This window comes from Peromyscus leucopus, chromosome 13 (genome assembly GCF_004664715.2).
Source record: "Peromyscus leucopus breed LL Stock chromosome 13, UCI_PerLeu_2.1, whole genome shotgun sequence".
NCBI classification, from domain to species: Eukaryota; Metazoa; Chordata; class Mammalia; order Rodentia; family Cricetidae; genus Peromyscus; species Peromyscus leucopus.
In genome coordinates this window covers 40,198,650-40,208,173 of record NC_051074.1, presented here as the reverse complement: position 1 = coordinate 40,208,173, position 9,524 = coordinate 40,198,650, and positions in this window count along the sequence as shown.

Genomic DNA, 9,524 nt, shown 5'->3' with positions numbered 1-9,524 from the left:
CTGTGTAGCTTTGCGCCTTTCCTGGAACTCACTTGGTAGCCCAGGCTGGCCTCGAACTCACAGAGATCCGCCTGGCTCTGCCTCCCGAGTGCTGGGATTAAAGGCGTGCGCCACCACCGCCCGGCTAGCCTCAATTTTTAAAGACATAGCGTTACTACATAGTCCAGACTGATAACAAACTCATAGCCTTGTCTCAGCACTTGAAATGCCAGTATTACAGGCATGTACCTTCATGCCCCCCCACCCCTCTGCTGAGGATCATTCCAGGGCCTTATTATATATTAGGTAAGCATCCTACCCCTGACTGCATCCCCAGCCCTTGAAGGAAGATGTCTTGATAGCATCTTAGACAGTAGCCTAATTCACTGATGTCCCTTACACCTACCTGGATGATGAAGTTACGGCGATACAGAGTAAATTGTTGCATGTAGGCCTGATGGGATGCCTCGATCCGCTAATTCTTAATTCAGAGGTCAGGCCCTCTGCCTGAGTTTGCTGGGTTTTGTATTTCTCGGTTGTTTTGTCTTTTCTCCCCCATGCCAGCACTGTGTTATAAACGTATATTTTTATAATTTATAATCAGGTATACACATTGTTGACTTCCTGAAAGACAGTGTGTGAGGGAGGAGTACCCGGTGCAGACACTGTCTCTGTGAAACCAAAAGCCGCTGTGTTGGAAGATGCTTAGCCCTCTTTGGTTCTGAGGGTCTAAGCATCTTCAAACACAGCAACTTGAGTCTTTTTGTAGGTAGCGCTCTCCCTCTGGAGAATTATCGCGTGCCTCTGAAAGCTCTGGGCAGACAGGAGCAATGACCACAGCCATTTGAGGATAAGAAGCAGGGGAGGAATAGCCGCATGGGGTCCTCCTTATCAGGGATTGCGGGATACACGCCATCCAGTCTCCTTGCGTGCGCAGTCTGGGGTCTAGAAGAATGAAAGCGACTCTCCTGGTCTATAGACAAGCTTTTTAAACTGCAGGTCACAACTCCAGTATGGGGTTGTGTGACCAAATGAGGAAAATTTAGTTACAGGGAAAAGTGTCTAAATGTGCAGCCACTGCATCCCAATTCAAAATCAAACACATAATGAATCTGAAGTATTTCTGGAAGCACTTGCCTGTGTCGCATGGCATGGTCTCACTGCAGCCTTCATAGTTTACAAGCAGCGTGCATATTTTGTACCTCACATGTATTTTGTACTGCACACATGCCTTCATGCTATTCAGTGCTAACAAACACTACCCCAGATATCTCTACTTAGAATCAAGATTCTTGTCTGTGTTTTTACTGTGCATGCAAAATTTTCTTCTCTTATAGAAACTTAATGACTTAATTATGGAAAGCAGAATTTTAATATTTTCTTTCCATCATTCCTTAGTCTGTAAGTATCAAATTGGCATGTCTTTTGATTGTATTGTGTTTAAATATTTGCTTTTAAAAATTGCAGTTTGAGTCACTGACTTGGGTTTCATACTCAGACAAGAAAATCATAAAAATAAATGTTGACTTTAAGTTAGGACAGAATATCCAACAATTTCTGAAAAACCCTAAACACACGTCTGCCATTTTGTCCCATATATTTATGTGAAGTGGTGTTTTCAGCATTGACCACTGTAAAATAAAAATATGGATCAACTTTGAAAGACACTGAGGACACTCCATATCCTGCAGCATCAAATATTCAGGCGAGACTTGATTATTTGTGTAAAAAAAAAAAAAAATCAAAGACATTCATCTCATTAGTATGCCAATTCTCTTTAATCTTTAAGTTTTATGTATATACATATCAAGTAATTTTTAAATGTTTCTTTATGGTTTATTATCAGTAAATATTTCATTTGTATACCTATTTTATATACCTATATACTTGGGGTCATGTAAAAGTTACTTGACTGGTGAGAAGTCACAAGTGGAGAAAGTTTTAGAAGCCCTGCTATGGCGCAGGCAAACCTAAAGTGCAGGTGTCTGGCTTCTGCACCCTCTTTCTTCTGTTTCCAGGCTTTCAAGAACCCCAGCCCCAACCTGTTCATCCAGGTCACCCACAGCAGCCTCCTCTGGGCCCCCGACCTCATCCCTTCTGTGCCAATCCCACTCTCTGGAGTTGGCACGCGAGTGTTCTGCAGAGTAGATCCCCGCTTTCCTCCAGCCGTTTGTTGGTGATGGGAAAACCCTCTGTTTAGTACCTTCATCTCACACTGCAGCTGCGTCATGAGGCTGTACTCGAACCTCGTGCCTGGCTCCCGGTCACCGTGGAACGGACCTGTGGAATCTTGGTTATGAGATGGTCTGGGAGCCAGCTATTCTCTGTGAGATACATCACCTCTTTGCAGAGAGTAAGAAGCATAAACAAGACCTGTTTCTTGGCAGCATATCATCATGAGATGTGGCACTATACCCTTAAATCCCTGCTAGGAAGTCACAGCTTTCTATTTTCTTTTTCTGGCCTGGTGTTATGTAGACCAGGTTGGCCTCCAACTTGCTAGAGTTGACTCAAACTCCTGATCCCCCTGCCTCTATCTCCTAAGTGTTAAGATAATAGGCTATGCCATCATGTCTGGCTGACTCAGAAACTTTCGAAAAGAAGCAAGGGTCTTCTAGAGTTTGAACTCTGTGGTGATAGTATTGAGAAAAAAAACAGCTATTAACTTTTCTGTGCCTACTATGTGTTGTGGAATATAGTTAAAGATGTGTTATATTTGTTTGTGTTGTGGAATATTTGTCTAATGATGCAAAGATGTGTTGCATTCTTTTATGTTACATTTGTTAAACTCTGTGAAGCTGTGTTACTTTGCCTGTCTAAAACATCTGATTGGCCTAATAAAGAGCTGAACGGCCAATAGCAAGGAAGGAGAGAGAAATAGGTGGGGCTGCTATGTGGAGAGAATAGATAGAATGAAAAAAGGAGACGATCAAGGAGAGAAAAAAAAAAGGAGGGCAGAAGGACATCATGGGCAGTCACCCAGCTACACAGCAAGCCGTGGAGTAAGAAGTAAAGAAAGGTATATGGAAGAGAGAAAGATAGAAGCCCTGAGGCAAAAGGTAGATGGGATCATTTAAGTTAAGAAAAGCTGTCTAGAAACAAGCCAAGCTAGGGCCAGGTATTTATAAGTAAGAAAAAGTCTCCACGTGTGATTATTGAGAGCTGAGTGGCAGGCTCCCCCCCCCAAAGTGCCAAAAGAGTAAAGAGCAAAAAAACAAAACAACAAACAACAACAGCAACAACAAAACCCAAACAACTACAATTATATGCTGGTCAGATTAAGCAGCACAGTAGCTTTCATGCTGCAAGTGTGACTTGTGCTTTTGTAATAATAATAATACCAACTTGCACAACACTGGCTGTGCCACAGAACCCATATGAGGGCCTCCTATTCTGCTAGCATTCTCAGCTAGGAAAACAAGCAGGGGAGGGGAAGTGCATTTTCCAAGTTCACACAAATAGTGAGTGGCGGAAGCCATTCAAACCAAGGTACCTGGCTTCCAAGTCTGGGCTCTTAGCCGTTTCACTATGTGGTCTCCCTAGGAGGACAGTGTGACACTTCCCTCAACCCTGACAAAGGTAAAGTGGACCCCAGGGCCTCTTAAGGTTGGCCTCCTCAGAAGCACAGCACACACTGAAACAGACATTAGTGTTTCAGAATCTCTTCAGGGCGGGAAGGGTCTGAAGATAGTTCCAGCACCTGCCTGGGTATGGGTGGTGCCTTTGACCAGGGTGGGTCTGCAGAGCAGAATGGCTGATTGGAGGATCTGAAGGACCAGACCATGTTACAAGGCACAGGTAAGCAAAGAGTATACCTATTGGCCTTAAGGACCACATGGCCAGACTGTGGGCTCTATCTTGTAGAGATGTGCCTACCGGGAGATGGGTCTCTATGACAGACAGCAATGACAGATGATAGATCAAAGCTATAGTCTCAGTTGCCTGGGATACAGTGGGGAGTGGGGAGAGCCATGGCCAACGGAAGTATGTATACCCCTCTAAGGGAAACAGCTATTACTGAGTCCCAGCTATTGGCAGCCATGTAGGAATATGAACTTTAACAGATACTGTAAGTCTTATTTTTGTTCGAAATGTCATTTTTCTCTAATGTGGACATTTTGAGTTTGTTCTGCTGGGCCTTGAGGAACCTACCATGAGAAGGTGGCATCTTATAGTGTTCCCTCCAGTCAACTTCAGTGGGAGCCATCGGTTCTAGTTGAGAGAGACCTAGTGCCCACAGGGATAGTGGGAGGTGGTCATGACGCCAGGCAGACCTCCTTAAGGACTTCGTTAGTCCTAGGGACAAGAGCCCCAACCTCCAGTCAGACTCTTGTTAACCAGTATATGGATGGCTGTAATCTAAATAAGAAGAAACAAAGGACTGTGCCTGTCTTTGACATCCTAGTGAGGTAGAGATCCCAATTCACACCACTCATGACAGTTGACATCCTAGTGAGGTAGAGTACCCAATTCATACCACTCATGACAGTTGACATCCCAGTGAGGTAGAGTACCCAATTCACACCACTCATGACAGTTGACATCCTAGTGAGGTAGAGTACCCAATTCACACCATTCATGACAGTTGCCTCTTATCCCCTGCAACCACCCTAACCGCTAAGAACCAACCACATGTTGTTAGCAGATTCAGATGGACCAACTCCCCCAAAGGAACACAGTAAGCGGAATAGTAAACACATGCCCAAGTGTAAGGAATCAGCCAGACTGGGTTTCTTGGCTCACTCTCAGCAGCCATATGGTCTTGAAGCAACTTAGAGTTTCTAGGCCTCTGTCTCCTCACCACATAAGGGTAAGAGCAACACCTAGTAGATGTGCCAGAGGCTGGGATTGTTGAAGGTATGGAATGTGCACAGCGCACCGCCTTGCCCCTAATGAGTACATCAGCAACAGCTGTGACATTGTAGGCCCCGCCAGCAGAGACGCAAGCTCAGGGAGCTGTTCCTTGATCTCCACATTGAGATCTTGGTTGTGCATAACTCTATCCTCATCATAACATCGTAACTTTCTTAATAGGCTTTCCTGTCTGGATTGTTCCCACTAGAAAGTGATATGGAACCCACTTGTCCAGGGCCATTACTGGTGTTCACAGGTGTCTGATGGACACTTGGTGTTTGACTAGAGTTGAAATGTGCCAAAAATATAAAATGCACCCTGGGCTTCAGTGTTTTTGTGTGAAAGCCAGAACATAACATGTCTCTTTAGTCCTCTACATATTGATTATATAGAAATAGATGGATAGATGATAGATAGATAGATAGATAGATAGATAGATAGATAGATAGATAGATGATAGATAAATAGACAGGCAGGCAGACAGACAGGCAGACAGACAGATAGACTCTCATGTAGCCTAGACTGGACTTGAACTCATGTAGCCAAAAATATCCTTAAATTCTGGTTCTTCTGCCTCCACCCCCCAAGTGCAAGGATCACAGGCATATACCATTATACCTGGTTTTATGCTGGGGACTGAATCCAGGGCTTTGTGCATGCTAGGGAAGCATTGATTATCTGCTGAAGTGATGATTTCTTGGATATACTAAGTATGTATGAAAATGTTATTTAAAAAAACTCTGCTACTTTTTATAATTATTTTCACCTATTTCCATTTACTTTTCATTTTAATTTTTTTACCCTTTTATTTTTTATATGTACGAATGTTTTACCTGCACATGTGTCTGTGCACCACATGCATGACTTATGCCCACAGAAGCCAGAAGAGTGTATTGGATCCCCTGGGCATGGAATTATAGAGCGCTATGAGCTACTGAATGGATGCTAGGAATCGAATCTGCATCCTTTGGGAGAGCAGCTAATGCTTTAAACCACTGAGCCATCTCTCTATCCCCTTACTTTTTAAAAATTATGGTAAATATAAAATTCAAAGTTGCATATGTAGCTTGAATTACATTTCTATTCATCACTTATTCTAACATAGAGTAGGCCCTCAAGATACAAATGCTGAGTGAGTAAATGAATAAATGACTTCCACAGATTCTAGGCCTTTTTTTTCTTTCTCTAACTGTGTTTTCTTGCTCCCAAAGCCCTTCCCCTACAATGAGTGATGACCATAGACTCTTGACTGCCATTCACCATCAGTTGAGATCTTGTTGAGTACCACACTCCCTATACAATGGGTGGTGTCTTAGTTAGGGTTTTCATTGCTGTGAAGACAATCCATGACCACGGCAGCTCTTATAAAGGGAAAACATTTAATTAGGGTGGCTTATAGTTTCAGAGGTTTAGTACATTATCATCATGGTATGACATTATGGCATGCAAACAGACATGACCAGCTGGCAACAGGAAGTGAACTGTGTCACTGGGCATAGCTTGAGCATAGGAGACCTCAAAAGTCACCTTCACAGTGACACACCTCCTCCAACAAAGCCACACCTACTTCAACAAGGCCACACCTCCTGATATTGCCACTTCCTATGAGCTTATGGGGCTAATTACATTCAATCTACCACAGATGGCGAAGATTCAGAGAGGTGTGTGTGAGGGGGCTTTAAGAATATATTCTTGGCTAACAACACAGCAGAGTGGAGCTAGAGTGTCTATCCCAAAACCTTGTCTTGCCAACTAAGCATATAACACATCTCCATGAAAGCAGGTGGAAACTCCTCAGGTTATTTCTTGTTAACCCATGGCCTAATGTCAAGGCTGGAAATCCTCAGGGCAATGCAGAAGTGGCCATGTGGATACCAGTGACAAAAATGAGCTCTCAAAAGATGATGCCATCTCCCCTTCTGGTACCCTGATCTCCAAATGAAGGTCAAGCCCAACCCCACCATCCACTTCTGTAGCAAACGTTAGGGATGTCATCCTCGTAGACAAGAATCAAGAGTACTCTCATTTGGGGCATTCTGTCATTTCTTTAAGTAAAAGGACCATGGGGTGCTCTTGTAATCGTGATAATAGTATTGGAAAAAGCCAAAAGTGTTGGCAGGAGCTCTTTGGAAGACTCTGAAGTCATTAATATTATTGATCCAGAGAGGCTGCCCATTGGCATCTGCCATGCTGCTTCCGTTCTTGCTGTTCCGCTGCCACACAGGACACCATCACCACCACCTCCACACAAGTGTAGAATCTGGGCCCAGGGAACCATGTGCCAGTCAGAAAAGGGCCGATCAATATCCTTAGAGTCAGTTAGATCCAAATGCGAGACAGTTACATAATACCCTAAATACAAGCAAGGGGAGTGGGAAATAGCAACCAAAAAGGAAGAGCCAGTGTGCACACGAGCAGGAAAGATGTCAGGAATGGGCGTGGGTTGCCTTGCCTTATTTCTTCGTATGGCCTCAGAACATGGTACAGATCGTGCTCCTTGTAGACAGACGCTGATGGAGCAGGTGGGGGAGCAGGAGCCACATTGAGTAGTTGATGGACAGGTGCTGGCCCAGGCTTTACAGGATGTCAAAGCAGGCCACAGACACAAGTGTCGTTCAGCTTTACCAGGGCACAGGCCGTCCCCAAAGGTCCTAAAAGGAGACAGAAGGCCCCACTCTCATTCCCAAGGGTCTAAGGGTCTAAAGGAGCTAAAACAGAAATACCTAATGTCCGGGAGACTCAGACCGAGACAAACTGGACAAGGCTATGGAGGAAGCACCAGAGAATGCTGGGCCACTATTTCTGGAAGCAGCTAGAACTGGATTTGAGTAGAATGTTGTTTGGTTAGGAAGGAAAGAAGGAATCTTTGACTATGATTGGTGTTTGGGGTCTGAGCATGGTGATGAGCAGATGGCTAAGTTTATTGTCCGTTCTGGCAGCTAAAACAGGGAAACAATCACATCAGACGGCACCTGGATGTCAACCATCCTTGAACTTGATCTTTAGACTTGGTTCCATGCAAGACGGGAAGGAGGCTGGGAAGAAGGAAGTCCTTTAGACCAGAGGTTCCCCTTCCAGCCATGGCTGTGCTTGGTGGCCTTGCCGTCTTGCTCATTCAGTGGTGGTTTCCACTGAATCTGTGTTTACTATTTGTTCTCAGGGATCCCACTGCAGTGTTTTCCCGGAGCGGAGGGGCTCAGCTGTGGGAACTAGGTTTTCTTGGCTCCCTGTAAACTCCACCTGCTGAGAGATCCAGTTGTCTCTCTGCCAGAGCGATGAACACAGGGTAAAGCACAAAAGTGGGGCAAGAAGAGAATGAATGGGGTGGGGTGGAGGGAGAAAAGGGAAATAAAACAACCCGTGAAAACCCCGAGTACAAGACGACATCAGCAATGAAAGTCAATGAGGCAAACACCATCTGGCCCCGAAATAGGAACGCGCCCGAGAGGATGGCTGCATCTCCTGGGAATCTGGGCTCCGACTGGGCACAGACTCGCTTTCCTATCTGCCCGAGACCATCCTGGATGGGGGCAGGTGGCGATACTCATCTGCAGAGCTCTCTAAGAGGGAGGTAAAGCTAGCTTTCTTTTTGCCCCTTGCATTCATTCATTCATTCATTCATTCATTCATTCATTCATTCATCCATTCCCACACTCCATCCTTCCATTAGTCCCCCTCTTCCCTTCCTTTCCCGTGACAGCCTTACCTTACTCCTGAATATTTGCTGAGATCTCCTAGTCACCTCACCTGCCCTGCTGTGAGCCTTCTTGCCAGGGCCCCTTCCCACAGCGGAATCTGCTCTGACACTCCTTGTTGTCAACACGACCTCTGTCTCCCATGGCTCGCATGCTGTACCCACCGTCATCATGCCCCTGCCGACCAGCCAGTTCCGTGCCTGCCCCGGCTTTCCCTTCCTTCGTGTGAAGTGATTTGGCCGCATGGTTCTATGCGTCGGTGTCCCTGCTGATGAAGGGCCCTCATCCCGGGATATTTTTCCTTTTGTCTCCTGCAGCCGTCTCTCGCCTACCTGCTGACGGATACTTCAGTCGAAGGCAAGCGGGTCAGCAGTGAGTATGTGCCACCCGAGCCTCAGGCTGAGGGGAGCGGGGGACCATTCACCGGCAATGGCCCCAGCGCGGCCCTTTCTGGTTTTGTGTATGCCCATGATTCAAACGTTCCACCAATGACTGAGCACCGCTGGGTATTAAGGAAACCTCACCTAACGGACAGCACTAGTTCAATGACACCCCCAAACTCTCTTGGAAATGTTCTGTGATCTGAGGTTTTCCTGCTCCGGCCCCCCTTTCCATATATGTCAGCCTGCTTGAGGCATGAAGGCTCTTCCTGCCTTTTTTGTCCCCATCTCCTCCATGAAACTCTTGCCTCACCTTCTGTTTAGTTGGCTTTCTGCTTTTCTAACAGATTATCACCTGCTTATGGTTTATAAATTATGATTAATTTATAGAGAAAGTAAATTAATATGTGTCCTCCTCAAGGGAACTCATTTCTACTATAGTGACAATGTCCCTGGCATCTGAGGGGAGGTCCTTTTGGGACCCGACCATCATCCAACACTGCTGCTCTTGGAGTTTGGTTCCCAGCCCTTGAACTTTGGGACACACGTTCAACCCATCACCTGCTCCTAGGATGCCTTTCTAAGCTAACACGCCAAGTCAGCATCACCTTGTTCT